Source organism: Hyperolius riggenbachi, chromosome 7, assembly GCF_040937935.1.
Source record: "Hyperolius riggenbachi isolate aHypRig1 chromosome 7, aHypRig1.pri, whole genome shotgun sequence".
NCBI lineage: Eukaryota > Metazoa > Chordata > Amphibia > Anura > Hyperoliidae > Hyperolius > Hyperolius riggenbachi.
Genome location: NC_090652.1, coordinates 221,154,057 through 221,178,443, shown reverse-complemented (window position 1 = coordinate 221,178,443; position 24,387 = coordinate 221,154,057).

Here is a 24,387-nt window from a genome sequence, read left to right as displayed (position 1 = left end):
CTTCCCTATGTAACGAACGGTGAAGCACAGAGAGGATCTGATTACCGGTGATCTGCAGAATCACTGGGAATACAGATATATACCAGATTATAAGTGATCTGCAGTATCACCAATAATCCGATATACCAGCTAACCTCTGTTCACCTGAGTAGAGTGTAGTGTTTGGTGTAACAGTAACACTTAGAGGACTAGGCCTCAGCGCAGTAAGGAGTACTGCACGGATTCCTTCCGAAGACCTGAACTCTCCAAGACGGGAGGAGTCAGGCTGAGAGTAGGAAGTTGACTGAAAGTGACACTCTGGAGGAAGTGTCACTAACAGGACGGGGAACCGCCTCCAACAGTAAGGTCGGTTCTCGAGGTCGGACAAGCCAGGTTGTAAACACACGGACAGATAAAGTACAGATTCAGAAGGCAGAGGCGGAGTCTAAGGTACAGGCAGGGTTCGGCAACAGGGTATCAGAAATTTCAAGGTACAAGATCAGGAGGCAGAAGCAGAGTCTAAGGACGAGCCAGGGTTTGGCAACAGAGTATCAGAATGGCAAGGTACAAGATCAGAGTTCAGAAAGATAGTCAGGCAGGCAAAGGGTCATAACAGAGAATCACAATCAAACTAGTACTTTAAGCTATCAACAGTATCTAGCTAAGTGTAGGATTACAGCTCCAGCTGGTCCCGGCACACTTAAGGATCTGACTAAGAGTCTGAGTGCTCCCACGTTGTGTTCGCAACGCCAGACAACCAGCAACTGAACATCCTGCAGTATATATACATAAAGCTGCCCAGCACCTCCCTAAGTGCTGGGCCAATGAAAAGTGAAGCCAGCGTCAGCTGACCAGCCTGGTCAGCTGACTCACTTCTGGCTGTCATATAATCCCTGCCTGAGTGCGCGCGCGCGCGTCATTCTAAACCTGGAGGGACTATGTGTCCCAGCCACACCAGCACCGCTCTGCGGTGCCTCTGCAATGGGGCCATGCGCGCGTTTTTTCAGCGCTCCGCCATGCCCTGCACGGGGACAGCCGCCTCAGACTGAGTGGAGACGGCTGCCTCCCCGTGCTCTGCCACGCCATGTGCGGAAAGAGCCGCCTCCCGTTGACTCATGGCGGCGGCTCTTCCGCGTTTCTTAACACCCTACAGTTACGACCTTAAAGAGGAACTTTAGCCTAAACAAACATACTGTCGTTAAGTTACATTAGTTATGTTACTTAAAATAGATAAGTAATATAATCTCTTTACCACCTTGTTTTAAAAGAACAGGCAAATGTTTGATTTCATGAGGGCAGCCATCTTTTTGGTGGAAAGGAGGTGACAGGGAGCATGAGACACAATTTCAACTGTCCTGTGTGCTGATCACTACTCCCAGTTGCTAGGCAATGTGAACAACAACATAGGAAATCCCATCATGGTTTGCACAGCATCAGGGAAAAAAAGCCCAGGCAGTTTTCTAAGATGGGGCGGAGCTTAGGTTTTGTGCAGCTAAAAATAAGGCTTATGTAAGAAAAACAAAGTTCTGATGCTGTGAAACTGTTAAAGAAACACCAAGCCTTTTCAGTGCCGTTGAGTAGATTTTTAGTCTATAGGTTCACTTTAATCCTGCACGATATTCTGTAATTTGGCCCCTTTGATCTCCACATAGATTAAACTGACATACACATATTCTTACATCCTTACATATACTGTACACACACATCAACAGAAAAATACTGACTTGTAACTTAAATATCTTAGAAGTACTCATCTATGAAACATGATAACGCATGTGGTGTTAGAAGAGATGAAAAATGGAGCCAGACTGGTCACCGCCGAGGTAGCATAGAGGGCTGGATAGGCAGGGGATGGCCATGCTAAAATGGGCTAACATTGTGCTGTGCAGTTCAACCCCTTTCAGAGACCCAGAAGTTCACAAATGTACACATACCAATGCAAATATGGGATTCCGGACCCAATCACCACAGTAAACCTTTATGCCTACTTAATTACCCTGGTTTAAAGGGCACCAAGGGGAGACAAGAGAAGGGGTGTGAACATCGAAATTTCTCTGGGGGGGCAACTGTAACCTAGGCTACAATGTTAGGCTGCCCCAGAGCACTATGGGAGATCAGGTGATGTTTGTGCTCACTTCAAAGAGAGGGGAAAAAAAAGCATTTCACAGCGATTCACCTTACCAAAAGTTAAGATGTTGGCATCACTGATAAATGCAAGAATGCAAATCAGGGTGAGTCAAGTTGTTTAAAATGGTAAATCTTTGGCTAAATAATTCCTAAATGAATACTATAAAAAAAAAATTCGGTAAAGCGGAATATAACCCAGCATTTCTTCTTTGCTCTAAAAAATTATTTACAGCGTATTATATGCAACCAGCATTTTTTTTTACTAGACCAGCATTCAATGTATCAAGTGAGGAATGTGACACATTATCTGACTGTGCAGAAGCAGCTGGAGACAGACACTGAAAGTATGTCTGCCTTCAATACATAATGAATAAAACCAGTTATTAATAAAGTGCAAAGTCAGCTCACAAAGCAAAAAAACTGTACTTTTGGGAACCTATAATTTCTAAATGAATAATAATACTTTACACAAATGCACATATGACAACCGTATGGCATATAAAAAGTAGGAAAACATGTTTTTATTGAATATTATGTCAGGGTTTTAAACCGCTTTAAGTTAAGCTATTTTTAAATCTGATTGCCTGTGTGATAATTAACAGGTTTAAAAAGACAGGCTCCAGTGAATCCTCTAGCACAGATGTAGCACTCTATATTAATATTACTGTATATACAACTATGCCACTCAGCTGACAGTCAATTTGCTTGTGGTCTGCTTTCATTTTATCTCTGAAAGGCCTCTTGCATTGAAGCAGACTATATTATGTGATAGATGTAGGTGAACAGAGGCGCCAAAAGTGTAAAACAAAACACAGAGGCGCTTAGTACAAACCCGGACAACTAACGCTATATACTCCCGTATGAATTGCCTGATAAAGTGGGGTTATGCCGCGAAACGCCTTGTATGTTTGTTGGAGTGTATAAATAAATCTTTTGTTGCTTGACTTGAAAAAGTACTTTTCTCGTCCTTTGGAGTGGCTAGGTTTCCAGCTCCACCACATCTATGTTTATAACTTTTATTATATTGTTTTACACTTTTGGCGTCTCTGTTCACCTGCTCATATTATCTACCCACCCTTGGTGGAAGGGCGGAAAACGTTCCACGTTTCTTCCTATCTACAGAGAGCGACTTCTTATTCCTGAGTGGGGACAGGCTTGTTCTCCCCACCTGCTGTTTCAGTGGTTGCCTAGGAGGCAACCCTGGTTTGTGAGTATCCTATACTTACCTTTCCCTTATCCTCCCTTGATCCATACATACTACACTATTGTGCTCTCGGTGTCCATGTGTTCTTCTCTATATTATGTGATGTTGCAAACAAACAGTCCTAAAGCCATGCAGCATAACAAGGTACAAGGTCCACAGCCGTCCAATTTCAGCATTCACACAACAATAAGTGCAATGGAAATGTATCTCTGTAAGTCCAGTTGCACCACAGCAGTGTGTATCATGCACCAAAAGCCATGCAGTGCAGTCCATGACATCAGTGCAGTCTACAACTGACCAATTGCCAGTCAGGTAATCACCCAGCGTGAATGGAAATCTCTAAAAACGTTGATCCATTTTCTGTCACAGAGCAGCTGCAAAGCGTTTCCTATATTAGACCAGTCTGCCGTCAAACTTGGTGCAATAGGGGTTTAAGTGGTGTGAGGTCAGCAGTCACCATGTGTATTATACATGCTTCATTGGCATAGAGCGGACTTCCTCCAGAGCACTATGGTCGCCTTGTGGCCAAAATTTAAATTTAACAGCTGCAGTGACCACTCTTCATAACATGTGCTCTGGCCATAATGTCCTCTGACTCCACCTCCCAAGCAACTCGTGATGGAGGGGGTGTGATCAGTGCACAACTTATCTTTCCAGTAGAAACTTGGTGGGTATGTCCTGGAAGTGTCTGCACAAACCTACACATGCAGAGGCTGACCTTGGGCGGTAGGGAGCAATGTGGTAACTCACCTTTCCAATTGTATGCCAGTGGTGTGCACATTCCAATGTGCAAGTGCATCTCAGGACATTGCCTTTTAAGCAGTTCTGCCCTTACACATGAGCAATTGATTACCTCTTAGAGGTATATTCATAACAGGTCAATAAAACATACAAGAGCAGACAATGCAAAGTAAAGTTTACTGGGTTTATGCAATCTACCATACATGGCACATTTTGCAAATATTGTAACTTGCATTATACATGCAATACTCACATTTCTTTTATAACCTGCCATAATAACTTTTCATGTACAGTATGAAGCAAGTTGTACTGTTTGCATAACCCACTATGTAGATTGCCTAAGCCTGGTAAACTTAATGTGCGATGTCTTCACATGTAAATTTAATTGACATTTTGTGAATACACCCCTGAGTGTGCATTGCTAATTTCTAGAGCAAGATAAAAAGGGGCAGGAGCTCTGATTTAGTGTACCTGAGAATGTATGTGCAAGTGCAAACAGAAGAAAGGGGTATGCCTCGCACTTAGCTATCCTATCTCAGTCTAGGTTAGAAGACACATCTGTACCCTCTGTAGCTCAGAGTCTTGTGCCTAAATTCAGTGCACTTTAGTGTATTGTCTTTGCGTTGTGACCCAGCTTGTCTTACTCCGCTATGGCTGAACTCCGTCTGCCTCTGACCTTTCGTTAGTACTCATTTTTGCCTGTTTGCATGCCTGCCTTGTCCTCTGGCTTCACTCCAAAGTCACAGATTACCACCAGTCCTGACTCCTGGGCTTATCCAACTTTGCCTCCAGACAATAGTCTGCAGTCTGCACCACTATAGTCCATATGTTGTATTACAGTATCTCCTGCTCTCTCTTTCACCTGTGGTAATTGCATGGGCCATCCCTTGTCAGGGATGAATGGTGAAAAACGCAATCACAATCGGTTTTCTGCACTGATTGTGATTTACGTTACAATTCAGATTGTATGTGTAGGGGCAGAAGCACTAGGGTCTGTCTATTCAAGCTTCTATTCCGGGACCACAGTGTGTTTTCTTTAGTTACCTCTAACAAAAGAGCATTCTTTCATCAGTAAACTCACACATAGTTGTGAACCACCAGCCTGAAAAGGAACATTTGTCTCTACTGCTGCCAGGGAAGCCCTAAAGCACCCCAGAGGCAGACAAAGAGGAGACAGCCCTAGCCATATTCACTAACTGTATTTTATTATTTTTGCCTTTTAAGAGATACTGTACTTGTGATGTATATGGAAAGTATATAGTTTGATTGCTAGTAACTTCACAAACATTTACATATATCTTTCAGGGGGCTGACATTAACAGCAACCCGTCATTAAACTTCTCAGGAAGGAAATGTCACACTCTATTCATGTCTTAATGTGATTCATTTTCTTTGAGGTTTTAGAGTTTGCTATTATTATTTGTGTGCAATGAATATTGCCTGAGATATAGACAAGTCCTGTATTTGGGATTGGATTTTCCCCCCAAATGTCAGGGGGTGTCCAGCCTCCAGCCCAGGGACTACCCCTGAGTTCCACCCTCAGAGCAAAGGTGTATAAAAGAGAACTTTGCATTTTCAACTGTAGTTCTCCATTTTGACCACCACTGAAGCTAGCAGAGAGCCCAAGGCTGGCTTCCATTTTGCTTGGACTTGGCTTGGCCACAAAGAATAGACTTCTTCCAAAATTCATAAAAAGATAAGTTACTTTTCTTTGTTTTCCCTTTTATTTTATACTGTGGCTACTGTCTTCACAACTATTACGTATAATTTGCTGTATGTATAAATTATTTATATTGCATTTAAAATAAAACTACTTAATGTCATTTTTATGGCTATATACCTGATTTGAGTATGGCTGAACGAATCCTAGCTCTTCCAAAGATTTGCTACCTGAAGTATCAGCCAGACTAGAGTGTGTTAACTGTTTTATATGCAGGCTTAGAATATGCAGAACAGAGTCCTTTGCCCTTATAACAGAGGTGGTGGCAGCCATCTGTAATATTGTGTATTAAAGTGTTTGTGTCACTCACACGGTTCCCCCCCCCATCCCCCCCCATCCCCTCCCCTTCCTCACACCCGGTCTGTCTGTTTGCCTAATTCCAGCGGTTTCAGCGCATCAATTGCATACACTGGATTTGATGGTCTGTGGGCTGAAGCAGATTGGGAGGAATTGAGTGGACTGGGCAGTAGGAGGCTTGTGATACCTTGTTCTCATGAAGACCAAAAGCCCATGCCTACCACTGGTACTTGGATCAAGAGTACCAGAATATCATTGCAGGACCTGAAGTGTGGCCCTGAGATAAAGAGGACACCAGTACAGGCTGGTCCTAGGTGCAATGGGTATTCAGGTGGTCCATTTTAAGGCGCTGTTTAGGCACTCCTGGCTAGCAAAACCCTGCTTTTAAGACACTTTTTGTTACTTGGTCCAAGGAGGTGGACTGAGTTCCATGAAACGCATTATCATTCAAGTGTCTGGTTTCTATTCAAATGTATTTTAACTTGGGCTTGCCCCTTCTTTTTTGAGGTAAGTCATAATATATATATATATATATATATATATATATATATATAATGTTCCTGCAGCTATGTACTACACCTTGGGACACCTCCTCACTTCCAGCGATATCCATTTAATATGAACCAAGCACCTTTTTTAGCACCCAGGGCATCTCAATAGTACATTAAAAATGCATGCCAACAATTTGTCTCATAATTTAAAAAAAACTTCCATTTTACATTTTCTTTTCACATTTAAACTTTAGCAGAGGATTATAGGTTTTATTAGCCTACTTCAGTTGGCGTGTCCTGCTCTACCACAGAGGTTTCAGGCAGCTAAGGCGGATCGCTCAGAAGCAGCCGTATCAGTCCGCCGACAGTGCGTACACACGCCGGACTGACGTTGGAACGCCCACCCAGCGGGAAGTGACGACGGACCCATCGTTGCCTCCAGTCCGGCGTGTGTACGGACCTTTAATGTCATTGTTTTACTGCACACATTAGCAAGAAGTAAACAATACCTTTCATCAACAGAGGGGAGTAGGTAATTAGGACAACTGCATCAAAGAGTTTATCTAGAGGAAAGGTGTGAAGATGGCATCTGTGACTTCTGTAAATAAGGACAGCTAGAAGGGGAGGGCATGGCAGCTCCTACAGCTAGTAGAAACTAGGAGAAATTCCAGGGAAAAGGGGGTGCTCAGTTCCCTTTAAAAGAGGATGTCACCTGACCTCCTGTAATCTGAGGTCTCCTGTAGATGAGCATGAGGGACCTGTGGGTGAGTGAACTTCATTGTGTTAGGTGGGGAAGAAACACAATAATAAGCAATATACAGTATATCTAACATAAACCCTAAACTACCTGCAACATGGATAATTAACATGAATAATTCAATTCCATTGACCATTGGCTCTTCCTCGCATCCCATTCTCTGGTGCACTCATATACCACATATCAGTGTAAAAATAATGTGAGATAATCAGCACAGCGGCAAGGTTTACGGTCGGAAGACTTTAATAAAGACTGTAGTGCTTTTTAAAGAGAATACAGGATTGCTTCTGGAGCTTGTCAGCACTAATTGCTGTTGTCATTTAACATTCCTCAGGAATGGAAATTGTTCTGTGCTGGGAAGGGAGAATACTGGAATGTAGATGAAATGTCTGAACGTTTGGTGTGTTCTCAGTCTCTGTGATGTCATTTAGGAGGTGTGAACATTGATCCTGATTTACAAAGCTGCAGAATTGAGAATGTGCAATCCCTCACTTTGCATTGCATTCTTATGCTACATATACACTTGAGATAAAAGTCTTTGGAAAAGGCAAGATCACAGACCAATTTTACCCCCTTCCATGTAGTATGAGAGCCATAAGGCTTGCACACACGTCTGATCAAAGGCAACAACTGGTCCGTCGTCACCTCCTGCTGGGCAGGTTTTCAGCAGACAGTACAGCGTGTGTACAGTCTGTCGGTGGACTGATAAGGCTGTTTCTGAGCGATCCGCCTGGCAGAGCAGCAATCACACTGTGCACAGGGCAGGGCAGCAATCACACTGTGCACAGGGCAGGGCAGCAATCACACAGTGCACAGGGCAGGGCAGCAATCACACTGTGCACAGGGCAGAAGAGCAATCGCATTGTGCACAGGGCAGGGCAACAATCACACTGTGCACAGGGCAGGGCAACAATCACACTGTGCACAGGGCAGAACAGCAATCACACTTTGCCCAGGGCAGGGTATCAATCACACTGTGCACAGGGCAGGGCAGCAATCACACTATGCACAGGGCAGAGCAGCAATCACACTGTGCACAGGGCATAGCAGCAATCGCACTGTGCACAGGGCAGGGCAGCAATCACACTGTGCACAGGGCAGGGCAACAATCACACTGTGCACAGGGCAGGACAGCAATCACACTGTGCACAGGGCAGAACAGCAATCGCATTGTGCACAGGGCAGCGCAGCAATCACACTGCGCACAGGGCAGGGCAGCAATCACACTGCACAGGGCAGAGCAGCAATCACACTGTGCATAGGGCAGAGCAGCAATCACACTGTGCACAGGACAGGGCAGCAATCACACTTTCCCCAGGGCAAGGTATCAATCACCCTGTGCACAGGGCAGGGCAGCAATCACACTGTGCACAGGGCAGGGCAGCAATCACACTGTGCACAGGGAAGAGCAGCAATCACACTGTGCACAGGGCAGAGCAGCAATCACACTGTGCACAGAACAGGGCAGCAATCACACTGTGCACAGGGCAGGGCAGCAATCACACTGTGCACAGGGCAGGGCAGCAATCACACTTTGCCCAGGGCAATGGTATAAATCACACTGTGCACAGGGCAGGGTAGCAATCACACTGTGCACAGGGCAGGGTAGCAATCACACTGTGCACAGGGCAGAGCAGCAATCACACTGTGCACAGGGCAGAACAGCAATCGCACTGTGCACAGGGCAGGGCAGCAATCGCACTGTGCACAGGGCAGGGCAGCAATCACACTTTGCCCAGGGCAAGGTATCAATCACACTGTGCACAGGGCAGGGCAGCAATCACACTGTGCACAGGGCAGAGCAGCAATCACACTGTGCACAGGGCAGGGCAGCAATCACACTGTGCACAGGGCAGGGTAGCAATCACACTGTGCACAGGGCAGGGTAGCAATCACACTGTGCACAGGGCAGAGCAGCAATCACACTGTGCACAGGGCAGAGCAGCAATCACACTGTGCACAGGGCAGGGCAGCAATCACACTGTGCACAGGGCAGAGCAGCAATCACACTGTGCACGGGGCAGAGCAACAATCACACTGTGCACAGGGCAGGGCAGCAATCACACTTTGCCCAGGGCAAGGTATCAATCACACTGTGCACAGGGCAGGGTAGCAATCACACTGTGCACAGGGCAGGGTAGCAATCACACTGTGCACAGGGCAGAGCAGCAATCACGCTGTGCACAGGGCAGAGCAGCAATCACGCTGTGCACAGGGCAGAACAGCAATCGCACTGTGCACAGGGCAGGGCAGCAATCGCACTGTGCACAGGGCAGGGCAGCAATCGCACTGTGCACAGGGCAGGGTAGCAATCACACTGTGCACAGGGCAGGGTAGCAATCACACTGTGCACAGGGCAGGGCAGCAACCACACTGTGCACAGGGCAGAGCAGCAATCACACTGTGCACAGGGCAGAGCAAAAATCACACTGTGCACAGGGAAGGGCAGCAATCACACTGTGCACAGGGCATAGCAGCAATCACACTGTGCACAGGGCAGGGAAGCAATCACACTGTGCACAGGGCATGGCAGCAATCACACTGTGCACAGGGCAGTGCAGCAATCACACTGTGCACAGCGCAGGGCAGCAATCACACTGTGCACAGGGCAGGGCAGCAATCACACTGTGCACAGGGCAGAACAGCAATCGCATTGTGCACAGGGCAGCGCAGCAATCACACTGTGCACAGGGCAGGGCAGCAATCACACTGTGCACAGGGCAGGGCAGCAATCACACTGTGCATAGGGCAGAGCAGCAATCACACTGTGCACAGGACAGGGCAGCAATCACACTTTGCCCAGGGCAAGGTATCAATCACCCTGTGCACAGGGCAGGGCAGCAATCACACTGTGCACAGGGCAGGGCAGCAATCACACTGTGCACAGGGCAGAGCAGCAATCACACTGTGCACAGGGCAGAGCAGCAATCACACTGTGCACATGGCAGAACAGCAATCGCACTGTGCACAGGGCAGGGCAGCAATCACACTGTGCACAGGGCAGCGATCACACTTTGCCCAGGGCAAGGTATCGATCACACTGTGCACAGGGCAGGGTAGCAATCACACTGTGCACAGGGCAGAGCAGCAATCACACTGTGCACAGGGCAGAGCAGCAATCACACTGTGCACAGGGCAGGGCAGCAATCACACTGTGCACAGGGCAGAGCAGCAATCACACTGTGCACGGGGCAGAGCAACAATCACACTGTGCACAGGGCAGGGCAGCAATCACACTTTGCCCAGGGCAAGGTATCAATCACACTGTGCACAGGGCAGGGTAGCAATCACACTGTGCACAGGGCAGGGTAGCAATCACACTGTGCACAGGGCAGAGCAGCAATCACGCTGTGCACAGGGCAGGGCAGCAACCACACGGTGCACAGGGCAGAACAGCAATCGCATTGTGCACATGGCAGGGCAACAATCACACTGTGCACAGGGCAGAGCATCAATCACACTGTGCACAGGGCAGGGCAGCAATTACACTGTGCACAGGGCAGCAATCACACTGTGCACAGGGCAGCAATCACACTGTGCACAGGGCAGCCATCACACTGTGCACAGGGCAGCCATCACACTGTGCACAGGGCAGAGCAGCAATTACACTGTGCACAGGGCAACAATCACACTGTGCACAGGGCAGCAATCACACTGTACACAGGGCAGCAATCACACTGTGCACAGGGCAGAACAGCAATCACACTGTGCACAGGGCAGCAATCACACTGTGCACAGGGCAGGGTAGCAATCACACTGTGCACAGGGCAGGGCAGCAATCACACTGTGCACAGGGCAGGGCAGCAATCACACAGTGCACAGGGCAGGGCAGCAATCACACTGTGCACAGGGCAGAAGAGCAATCGCATTGTGCACAGGGCAGGGCAACAATCACACTGTGCACAGGGCAGGGCAACAATCACACTGTGCACAGGGCAAAACAGCAATCACACTTTGCCCAGGGCAGGGTGTGGAGATATATTGGGGTGCTGATGCTGTTAAGGATAATACAGTAATATATTTTCATTTTCCCATTTTTATATCTGCTGTGGTATGTCAAAGGTGTAGAGAGGCAGGCTAGATTCATGGACTGTTCATGTATTTGTGTGGGTGGGTCACTAGACCTACATTTGCATCTAAAGAGGTCTTCAGTGAATACGACCAGTCACCTTCAATAGGCAAGGAAGCAGCTCATTAAGCCACTAGCAGTCACTTTTGATCTACTGTCCCAGGTGTGATTGTCTGCCTCTGTCTACAGGCAATCTTTTCATGTATGTGCTAATATACACTTTACCCAAGGAAATAATGTGGAGGAAGCTTTTTTGATGTCTGATAGGATACAATCTCACCTATTGAATTCTGCAAACTTCAAGAAGCTAAAACAGGAACCCCTTTGAAGTTTGCATATCACAAGAAAGATTATGACAAGCGTTCGGGGATGTCACAAACGGGGAAACTGCATTAGTTCCTGGGGGCTGGACATTAAATGCCCCAGGGGACACTTCAGACTATTTAAGGTGGCCCAGGACAGCCACCGGTATCTTCTCTCGGAGGTAGCGAATAGCTAGGGAGGATCGCGACTCCTGGTCGAAACGGCGTCCTCCCGTCAAACAACGTTCTAACCTAAGCTGGTAACGTTCTTTTTTCCCCCGTTTATTTTTACGCAAATATCCGTGTGTGTTATCTTTGTAACTTTTATCTTGTAACTATTTTTACTTTGTTTTTTGTAATCTTTTTGTATATATTAAGTTCTGCATTGTTCTATGTTTTTCTAGAATATTAAATTATTATTTAATAAGTTTGACTTCTGCCGTACTAAACTAACACTCATAGCCTAGAAGAGACTGAAGTGTAACCGTGTATAAGTTCATGCCTAATTGTACGCTTGAGCAACACTACCGTATGAAATTGTAATTGCATTGTGTGTGGGGGCGTTTGTCATACGTTGGCCTAAGCGCACAGCTGACCCAACGTACGAACAACGCCAGTGCGAGTAGCGACAGCAGAGTGGCTAACAGTATCGTTCGGAACGACTGTTAGTGGGTCTTTGCTTCACGACAGTGTAAGATTGCAACTGTGTGTGTGTGGGTGCGTGGCGTTCCCATATTTGGCCTCAGCGCAAAGCTGACCCAAATCCGAAAACGCGGAGTGCGCGCTGAGGACTCGACAGCAGAGTGGACGTGTCTAGCGAACCGCTAGTGGTGGCAGTGAGAGGTGTTCTGAGGGGTCCCAGCCTTGTTTTAGCTTGACTAAGGCTGCTTCCCCTCTCAGTCTGGTCAAACCCGCAGTCGGGAACCGTATACGCAGGCGTGCCGCGGGCCGGTTCTTGACATAATTGGCTGGCAGTGGTGGCATCGTTTAGTACATTAGTACGCAGTTTAGCTCGCTATTCTGAGTACTAAAGGCTGGAAGCTTGCTAGAAGCAACTAACCTACAGAAGTCTACTCAGTGCAGAATCTATATACTTTTTTTTTTGTTCAAAGATACACACTTGGTGTTTGCTTTGCCTCCCCCCCCTTTTTTCTTTTTCTTTTTTTGCAACACGATGGCTCAGAAAGCATCCAGCTATGCAAGGCAAAACAAAGAGATGCTACTTAACCTGTGTGAGCACAGAGGCATCGAGACGGTGAGCGGCCAGACTAAGGAGCAGTTAGTTCGTGCGCTCGAGGAGCATGATGAGGCAGAACGAGCCCGTGCTTCAACGTCAGCGGATGCAGCTCACGACACGCCAGAGGAGGAATCGCTCCCGCCACAGGATGCGAGTGGAGACGATGTCCTGGATGATCCCCCGAACACGGAGATGACATCTCTGGAAGCCGACCTACAGCTACTAGGTTCGGCTGAGCCCGAACTGTGCCTAAAGCTGATTCTGGAACATCGGCAAGCAGAGAGGGAAATACGACAAGCCCAGAGGGAACAAGCTGCCCAGCGACTCCAGGCCGAGAGGGAAAGACACCAGGCCGAGAGGGAACAAGCTGCCCAGCGACTCCAGGCCGAGAGGGAAAGTGCTGAACGGCAACACCAGCTGGAGCTGGCTAAACTTCAGCAGCAGAACCGGTCTGCTGGACCCGCAGAACGCGAAGGTGAGCGAGTCCACAGAATCCCCCTGGATAAGTTCCCCGCTATGGACAAGGACTCTGACATAGACACTTTCCTACAGGGGTTTGAAAGGACTTGTCGGCAGTATGGGGTGCCCCGTAAGCAGTGGGCAAGATACCTCACACCAGGGCTGAGAGGCAAGGCCCTGGAGGCGTTTGTGAGTCTCCCCCAGGAGGAAGAAACAGACTTTGAGGCTATTAAGAAAGCCATCATTGCACGATACCACCTCACGCCAGAGGTGTATCGCAAACGTTTCAGGACAGTGCAGCGAGGCCCTAATGACAGTTACCTGGATCATGCGTGCAACCTGCGCACTGCCTTCCAGCAGTGGTTAAAAGGACTGTCAGTTAAAACCTTGGATGCCCTGCAGGAGCTGATGATAAAAGACCAGTTCCTACACACCTGTCCTGTTGAGGTCCGGCTGTTTGTGCTGGATCGAGAACCCAAGACAGTAGATGAGGCTGCGGAAATGGCCGATGCCTACACCGCCCATAGAGCACCTGAGTCCCGGAGGACTACTACGCCCAGCTGGAGGGGAGAACAGAGTGCTAAACCTGTGTCACCCAGCACCTAGAGGAGGCAAGCACCGCTGTCTCCTGGATTCAAGCAACCTGACACTCGGAAATGCTTTGTATGTGACAGGGTGGGTCATATCAGCACGACTTGCCCAGAGAGGAAGAGGGAGGCCCCAAAATCCAGTGAGGCCTCAAACCCCAGTGAAGTCCCAACGGCTTTGTGTGCTACCAGGAATGCTACTGGCTATGCAGAGAATCTGCAGCTTGTCACGGTTGGGGGTACAATTGCCACTGGGCTGAGGGACACTGGAGCAGAAGTGACTCTCATACATCCCCAGCTCGTGAACCCGGAGCAGTACATACCTGGGAAAATGATTGCTGTCCGAGGAATTGGGGGTGTCACCCCAGCCATACCCACCGCCTTGGTCCACCTGAATTGGGGGGCCGGCAGCGGATTGAAAGAAGTTGGGGTAACCGACAAAATCCCCACCAACGTTTTGCTGGGTACTGACCTGGGACGGTTAGTGGCCCGGTATGAGCCTACTCCAAACCCTGTGGGGCCTGCATCCCCAGCAGACGTTCAGGACTCTTGCAAGGTACTGTTTGATAATGCTGTGCAAGTGGGGAGTGCTGGTGAGGCCCCAGGGGCTATGGACTGTATACTAGGAGCCAGCCCTAGTGATTCTCCAGTGCCTAGGCCTGGAGTGGGGCCTGTTGATACCAAGAATGCAGAAACTGATGAGGTCATTTATGACGCACGGACTATCGAGGCGATCGAGGCAGGAACTGTTGATGATACTTGTGAAGTGCTGAGTAGCAATGGGTGTAATGCTGCAGATAATGTTGATGTTTTATGTGATGTCCCAAATGACAATATATGTAGGGCTGATAATGCTGATGTCATATGTGGTATGCTACAAAATGCGGGGTGTCATGTGGACACTCCATCAGCTGCAGGAGTAACCAGCGGCGCTCGCTGGGCTGCAGCAGGTGGACTGTCCACTGAAGGGGCAGATGGCACCAGGTCAGATCCTTCCCCTTCAGATGGTTTCAAGACCAAAGGTGATGTGGTTTATGATATGGGTCAGGTGGGCGCTCCCTCGGCTGCCGTGGTAACCCGCAGCGCTAGCGAGTCTACAGCACAGGGACTGTCCACCGAAGTGGCAAATGTTGCTGGATCAGCCACATCCAATCCGGAACCTGGCCTGGAGGGCCCAGGAGCCTCTCCGTCTGCAGCCTTCCTGGAATGTGTGACAGGCAGCACTGAGCTCTCCGGGGCTGTTCGATTTGACAGCAGCCTGGAAGAGCTCAGGGGGCTAGCCAGCAGGTCACCAGCTGGGAGGGGTGGGCTGAGAGGGTTCTGGGAAGTTATTCCCTCGGAGCTGTCCGAAGGGGAGGAGGCAGACCGGCAGATCGTTCCCCAAAGAGACCGAGAGATAGCTCCTGCCACTATAGAGAAAGTGCGTGTAGCGACGGTTGGAACCCTTCCCCAGCTGCAGCACTGTCTCTATGGTCGCGAGTTCACGGTTGTCACTGACTCGCATTCCCCTGGTTGGGTACGTCAGGTTGCCAAGGGCAACGACACATTGCAGCAACCTGACCTAGCTTTCCATTCGTATAGCTTGGAGCTAACTGACAGGTGGGGAACCCTCCTGAGGATGTTAAAGGGTTACCCCACCCGGCCAGGCCGTCAATGTAGGCTTTGGCAGGATGATTCGTTAGAACCACCTGCCAGTGCCATCTGGAAGGGGAGCAATCATGGGAATGCTGATGGACTGTCCCGTCAAGCAGAACCAACAATGTAGGTGCTGGCAGGATAATCTGGTAAGATCATCTGCCTTGCACCAAGTTAACGGCGGAGGTGTGGAGATATATTGGGGTGCTGATGCTGTTAAGGATAATACAGTAATATATTTTCATTTTCCCATTTTTATATCTGCTGTGGTATGTCAAAGGTGTAGAGAGGCAGGCTAGATTCATGGACTGTTCATGTATTTGTGTGGGTGGGTCACTAGACCTACATTTGCATCTAAAGAGGTCTTCAGTGAATACGACCAGTCACCTTCAATAGGCAAGGAAGCAGCTCATTAAGCCACTAGCAGTCACTTTTGATCTACTGTCCCAGGTGTGATTGTCTGCCTCTGTCTACAGGCAATCTTTTCATGTATGTGCTAATATACACTTTACCCAAGGAAATAATGTGGAGGAAGCTTTTTTGATGTCTGTTAGGATACAATCTCACCTATTGAATTCTGCAAACTTCAAGAAGCTAAAACAGGAACCCCTTTGAAGTTTGCATATCACAAGAAAGATTATGACAAGCGTTCGGGGATGTCACAAACGGGGAAACTGCATTAGTTCCTGGGGGCTGGACATTAAATGCCCCAGGGGACACTTCAGACTATTTAAGGTGGCCCAGGACAGCCACCGGTATCTTCTCTCGGAGGTAGCGAATAGCTAGGGAGGATCGCGACTCCTGGTCGAAACGGCGTCCTCCCGTCAAACAACGTTCTAACCTAAGCTGGTAACGTTCTTTTTTCCCCCGTTTATTTTTACGCAAATATCCGTGTGTGTTATCTTTGTAACTTTTATCTTGTAACTATTTTTACTTTGTTTTTTGTAATCTTTTTGTATATATTAAGTTCTGCATTGTTCTATGTTTTTCTAGAATATTAAATTATTATTTAATAAGTTTGACTTCTGCCGTGCTAAACTAACACTCATAGCCTAGAAGAGACTGAAGTGTAACCGTGTATAAGTTCATGCCTAATTGTATGCTTGAGCAAAACTACCGTATGAAATTGTAATTGCATTGTGTGTGGGGGCGTTTGTCATACGTTGGCCTAAGCGCACAGCTGACCCAACGTACGAACAACGCCAGTGCGAGTAGCGACAGCAGAGTGGCTAACAGTATCGTTCGGAACGACTGTTAGTGGGTCTTTGCTTCACGACAGTGTAAGATTGCAACTGTGTGTGTGTGGGTGCGTGGCGTTCCCGTATTTGGCCTCAGCGCAAAGCTGACCCAAATCCGAAAACGCGGAGTGCGCGCTGAAGACTCGACAGCAGAGTGGACGTGTCTAGCGAACCGCTAGTGGTGGCAGTGAGAGGTGTTCTGAGGGGTCCCAGCCTTGTTTTAGCTTGACTAAGGCTGCTTCCCCTCTCAGTCTGGTCAAACCCGCAGTCGGGAACCGTATACGCAGGCGTGCCGCGGGCCGGTTCTTGACACAGGGTATCAATCACACTGTGCACAGGGCAGGGCAGCAATCACACTATGCACAGGGCAGAGCAGCAATCACACTGTGCACAGGGCATAGCAGCAATCGCACGGTGCACAGGGCAGAGCAACAATCACACTGTGCACAGGGCAGGGCAGCAATCACACTGTGCACAGGGCAGGGCAGCAATCACACTGTGCACAGGGCAGAGCAGCAATCACACTGTGCACAGGGCAGGGCAGTAATCACACTGTGCACAGCGCAGGGCAGCAATCACACTGTGCACAGGGCAGAGCAGCAATCACACTGTGCACGGGGCAGAGCAACAATCACACTGTGCACAAGGCAGGGCAGCAATCACACTTTGCCCAGGGTAAGGTATCAATCACACTGTGCACAGGGCAGGGTAGCAATCACACTGTGCACAGGGCAGGGTAGCAATCACACTGTGCACAGGGCAGAGCAGCAATCACACTGTGCACAGGGCAGAGCAGCAATCACACTGTGCACAGGGCAGAGCAGCAATCACACTGTGCACAGGGCAGGGCAGCAATCGCACTGTGCACAGGGCAGGGCAGCAATCGCACTGTGCACAGGGCAGGGTAGCAATCACACTGTGCACAGGGAAGGGCAGCAATCACACTGTGCACAGGGCATAGCAGCAATCACACTGTGCACAGGGCAGGGAAGCAATCACACTGTGCACAGGGCAGAGCAGCAATCACTCTGGGCACAGGGCAGAGCAGCAATCACACTGTGCACAGAACAGGGCAGCAACCACACGGTGCACAGGGCAGAACAGCAATCGCATTGTGCACATGGCAGGGCAGCAATCACACTGTGCACAGGGCAGGGCAGCAATCACACTGTGCACAGGGCAGAGCAGCAATCACACTGTGCACAGGGCAGAGCAGCAATCACACTGTGCACAGGGCAGGGCAGCAACCACACGGTGCACAGGGCAGAACAGCAATCACACTGTGCACAGGGCATAGCAGCAATCACACTGTGCACAGGGCAGAAATCACACTGTGCAAAGGGCAGGGCAGCAATCACAGTGTGCACAGGGCAGGGCAGCAATCACACTGTGCACAGGGCAGAGCAGCAATCACACTGTGCACAGGGCAAAGCAGCAATCACACTGTGCACAGGGCAGAGCAGCAATCACACTGTGCACAGGGCAGGGCAGCAACCACACGGTGCACAGGGCAGAACAGCAATCGCATTGTGCACATGGCAGGGCAACAATCACACTGTGCACAGGGCAGAGCATCAATCACACTGTGCACAGGGCAGGGCAGCAATTACACTGTGCACAGGGCAGCAATCACACTGTGCACAGGGCAGAACAGCAATCACACTGTGCACAGGGCAGAACAGCAATCGCATTGTGCACAGGGCAGGGCAGCAATCACACTGTGCACAGGGCAGAGCAGCAATCACACTGTGCACAGGGCAGAGCAGCAATCACACTGTGCACAGGACAGGGCAGCAATCACACTTTGCCCAGGGCAAGGTATCAATCACACTGTGCACAGGGCAGGGCAGCAATCACACTGTGCACAGGGCAGGGCAACAATCACACTGTGCACAGGGCATAGCAGCAATCACACTGTGCACAGGGCAGGGCAGCAATTACACTGTGCACAGGGCAGCAATCACACTTTGCCCAGGGTAAGGTATCAATCACACTGTGCACAGGGCAGGGCAGCAATCACACTGTGCACAGGGCAGGGCAACAATCACACTGTGCACAGGGCATAGCAGCAATCACACTGTGCACAGGGCAGGGCAGCAATTACACTGTGCACAGGGCAGCAATCACACTGTGCACAGGGCAGCAATCACACTGTGCACAGGGCAGCCATCACACTGTGCACAGGGCAGCCATCACACTGTGCACAGGGCAGAGCAGCAATTACACTGTGCACAGGGCAACAATCACACTGTGCACAGGGCAGCAATCACACTGTGCACAGGGCAGCAATCACACTGTGCACAGGGCAGAACAGCAATCACACTGTGCACAGGGCAGCAATCACACTGTGCACAGGGCAGGGTAGCAGTCACACTGTGCACAGGGCAGGGCAGCAATCACACTGTGCACAGTGCAGAGCAGCAATCACACTTTGCACAGGGCAGCAATCACACTGTGCACAGGGCAGCAATCACACTGTGCACAGGGCAGAACAGCAATCACACTGTGCACAGGGCAGCAATCACACTGTGCACAGGGCAGAGCAGCAATCACACTGTGCACAGGGCAGAGCAGCAATCACACTGTGCACAGGGCAGGGCAGCAATCACACTGTGCACAGGGCAGGGCAGCAATCACATTGCGCACAGGGCAGGGCAGCAATCACATTGCGCACAGGGCAGAGCAGAAATCACACTGTGCACAGGGCAGAGCAGCAATCACACTGCGCACAGGCAGAGCAGCAATCACACTGTGCACAGGGCAGGGCAGCAATCACACTGTGCACAGGGCAGGGCAGCAATCACACTGTGCACAGGGCAGGGCAGCAATCACACTGCGCACAGGACAGGGCAACAATCACACTGTGCACAGGGCAGGGCAGCAATCACATTGCGCGCAGGGCAGGGCAGCAATCACACTGCGCACAGGGCAGGGCAACAATCACACTGCGCACAGGGCAGGGCAGCAATCACACTGTGCACAGGGCAGAGCAGCAATCACACTGTGCACAGGGCAGGGCAGCAATCACACTGTGCACAGGGTAGCAATCACACTGTGCACAGGGCAGGGCAGCAATCACACTGTGCACAGGGCAGGGCAGCAATCACACTGTGCACAGGGCAGGGCAGAAATCACACTGTGCACAGGGCAGGGCAGCAATCACACTGTGCACAGGGCAGGGCAGCAATCACACTGTGCACAGGCAGAGCAGCAATCACACTGTGCACAGGGCAGAGCAGCAATCACACTGTGCACAGGGCAGGGCAGCAATCACACTGTGCACGGGGCATGGCAGCAATCACACTGTGCACAGGGCAAGGCAGCAATCACACTGTGCACAGGACAGGGCAACAATCACACTGCGCACAGGGCAGGGCAGCAATCACACTGCGCACAGGGCAGGGCAACAATCACACTGTGCACAGGGCAGAGCAGCAATCACACTGTGCACAGGGCAGGGCAGCAATCACACTGTGCACAGGGCAGAGCAGCAATCACACTGTGCACAGGGCAGGGCAGCAATCACACTGTGCACAGGGCAGGGCAACAATCACACTGTGCACAGGGCAGAGCAGAAATCACACAGTGCACGGGCAGAGCAATAATCACACTGTGCACAGGGCAGAGCAGCAATCACACGGTGTATCATCCTTAGGGTGACCATATTTTGATTTCCAAAAAAGAGGACGATCACAACAGCATGTGGGCGTGGTTATGGGTGGGGCCAAATATACAAGACCTTAGCAGTGTGCTGTCCAACTTCGCGGGCATGGAAGGCCGTTTTTTTTTTCCCCAGACCACATGGTGGTGGAGGGCCGGCCGACCACAAAATGCAATCAGATTCGCAGAAGATTTCCCCACAAAATGCAATAAAATCACACAGGCAGGTGACAAATGACAATCATGGTGAGAACTCCAGAGAAGACTGTTAAAACCATGCTAGTTAAGCACAATGATTTAGTATTCTGGCAGAACTGGATGGCTGTAGGTCTTCTGTTCAACCTAAACCTGTAACTGCTAAGAAAAGACAAGTTAAACCTGCTGTACTGAACGTTTTGCCATTCATTTGCCCATACTGAAAGCTGGATATCTCAGTGATTTAACTGAACACTTTGGGGTTAATTTAACTAACAAAGGTGTTTGTGATGAAGTGCAGGAAACAGGAGGCCCTGCCAGTCTCTCACACAAGTCAGAAAGCAGCCTCCTGGAGTCTAGGGACTGTCAAAAACTTTTCAACTTTTTTAACGCCTCATCCACACATGCAGTCATTATAGCAGTGGTGAGAGAGCAGCCAGATATTTGCCCAGGGACCCTCCAGGCAAGCTCTGCATCATGCTGTGTATATTTACAAGCTTGCCTGCCCTCTAATTGCATTTTTATCAGCTAGCCAAGTGTTTCATATTGCCTTACAACAACAAACCTGAATACACCAGACCTGCCCTAAATCACTGAATGAAAGGCTGCCTGGGGGAGATTGCCCCCCTTCCCAGTCTGTGCCTGACTCACACACTGAACAAAGCTGCTCTTCTGCAGCTGGGCTCCCTCTGCTCTGTGTTCAGCTCTCTTCACCCTTCCCCCGGACATTTCAGGACATTTCAAAATCCCGGGAGGACAGCCCGGACAGGTCGTAAAAAGTGGACCTGTCCGGGCAAAAGAGGACGCCTGGTCAGCCTAATCATCCTGATTTAAAACTTCTTGCTTTTACTGATGGCTAACACGGTACAATACCCTACTGCTACTCCAAAGTAGAAAGTGACGGCAAGCATGCATCACTTCCTGCTTGGCCAGTGGCTAGACAGGGAAAACCACGCAATAGTGCGGTGTTCCCTGAAGGCCTGTTTTTGACGGTGTGATTCGGTGCGACAGGCAGTGGCGGCGCCACGCTGGGGCTTACCCAGGCTTAAGCCCCAGCTGTCAACTTGTTAGCCCCCCTTAAAGCCCCCCCGTGGGCCATGGCCGCGCGGTTCAGAACTTTGGAACTTGGAAGGAAGGAAGGAGGATGATGAGGAGGAAGAGGTCTGGCCTGTCAGACGTCCCTGGTAATTATACTGACAGACGCAGCCAGGCACAGTCAGAGCAGCCCGCAAGGGAAGGGAACATACGTGGCAGTTAAATTTGAGTCACGTGACGACGTCCGTCACGTGACACTCATGCAGTGTGCAGCGCGCTCAGTCTTCCCCCCGCCTGGCTCGCACAGCTTCAGAGAGACGCTTGCCACTTTCGCTCCTTCCGACCAACGGCTGTTGTAGGCAGCAGCAGCAGCAGTACCAGACCAGACCAGACTGTGTCACTATTAGTGACTCGAGGTGGGTTACCATGGGGTGGGCAGCCAACTTGAATGATTTTTTTTGGGGGGGGCATGTGATGTGATGCTGATGTGACATGTGAGCCTGGGGCTCCCAGACCCAGCCCACCACCACCACCAGCCAGGCCTGAGCCTGGGGCCTCCCTCTCTCTCTGTCTCCCCTCTACTGTCATGTCAATGCTGTCTGTCATTATGTGCATTTACTGGGGAAACGCTGTCTCTCATTACATGCATTTACTGGTGAAATGCTGTCTCTTATGTGCATTTAGTGGTGAAACGCTGTCTGTCATTACGTGCATTTACTGGAGAAATGCTGTCTCTTATGTGCATTTAGTGGTGAAACACTGTCTCTCATTACATGCGTTTACTGGTGAAAGGCTGTCTCTTATGTGCATTTAGTGGTGAAACGCTGTCTGTCATTACGTGCATTTACTGTGGAAACGCTGTCTCTTATGTGCATTTAGTGGTTAAACGCTGTCTCTCATTACATGCATTTACTGGTGAAAGGCTGTCTCTTATGTGCACTTAGTGGGGAAACGCTGTCTCTCATTACGTGCACTTACTATTGAAAGGATGTCTCTCATTACATGCATTTACTGGTGAAAGTCTCTGTCATTACGTGCATTTACTTAATATTTTCCTCTCTCATTACATGCATTTACTGGTGAAAGACTGTCTCCTATGTGCATTTAGTGGTGAAACGCTGTCTCTCATTACATGCATTTACTGGTGAAAGGCTGTCTCTTATGTGCATTTAGTGGGGAAACGCTGTCTCTCATTACGTGAATTTACTGATGAAACACTGTCTCTCATTACCTGCACTTACTATTGAAAGGTTGTCTCTCATTACATGCATTTACTGGTGAAAGTCTCTGTCATTACGTGCATTTACTTATTATTTTTTTTTATGTAACTACATTAGCTGGTACAACTACATTACAGTTAGCCCCGTCCACGTGATGTCATGACCACGCCCACTCAGTTCAATTTCCCCCCTAAGCCCCGCCAGCCAGCCATTGTGCCCCTTTTGAGCCCCCCCCCCCCCCCCAAATCTGAAGCTGGAGCCGCCGCTGGCGACAGGCGTGACGCACAGCATCGCTAATGCTGGTTTGTAGTGTGAAACCAGCCTTAAGGTGGCCACTGGCCACATGCGTTACAATTTTTCTGTTCACTTTTACACCAATTCCATTAAAACGATCGCTTGTACCAAAAAATTTAAAGGTTATTTTTGTTTTCGACCAAGAAATCTGATTGAATTTCCCATTTTTCTCATTTTTTTTATATTGGACATGTTGGGAAATTCAGAACAACTTTAGTAATGTGAAAATAATATATATGGAATTGTTTTGGGTTTTTATGTTTGTTTTTTTGTAGAATTATCATAACATGTAACTATATTGAATTAATAAACTGAAATACATCAATTGAGTGTCTCTGTAGCAAAATAAAGTATGGTAAATGCAGTTGTAAGTAGTTCAGTGGTAATTGTAATGCTGAACAGGTAATGATGATCGCATGAGATAGTTACAGATGTACAGGAGTTGGAATATGGTGTCACAGTGGATAATGTAGTTCTAAATGATAAACGTTGATTATTGAATAAAAGGTTGTCATGCAGCAGAACCAACCAACTTTTTCAACGTTTACAATCTTTTTCCCCCAAATTGTGTAAATCTTGAACACACGTGGGTGTTAAATCAAAACTTTCTTCAAAACTTCCAATCAACAGAACAATTGGATCCGACCAAATTAAGGCGTATTGCATTCTTTACCCACGATCACACCACAACCGGGGTGGTATCGCCCACTGTACATAAAACATATGCTTCACAGTAACTGTAAACAAGCACCTTGTCTGTTATGCACAGCATGCCTCACGCTATTCCAAAGGCTCCCATATCACCACACTGCTAATGGGTTGATGTGAATGTACCAATACACAAAAAGTGTATCGCATTTGCCATGTGATTATATCATCTAAAGCAACCTGCCAGTATGAAAGTAGCCTTATTTTAATTTGTAGGCTTTAAATAACAATGAATTGTCCATTAAACTAATCCCACTGCACTTAATTACCTCTAAAATCATCCGCTGACTCTTTTTTTATTGAAAAGAATAGGAGAGTGCATTCAAATTTTATACACATTTATGAAGCTTTAAAATGGACCACTCAAGTTCAGCAGCTGATTGCATTTGATTGGACCATCTTCAAGCTGCATACATTTGAGATGCTAATCAT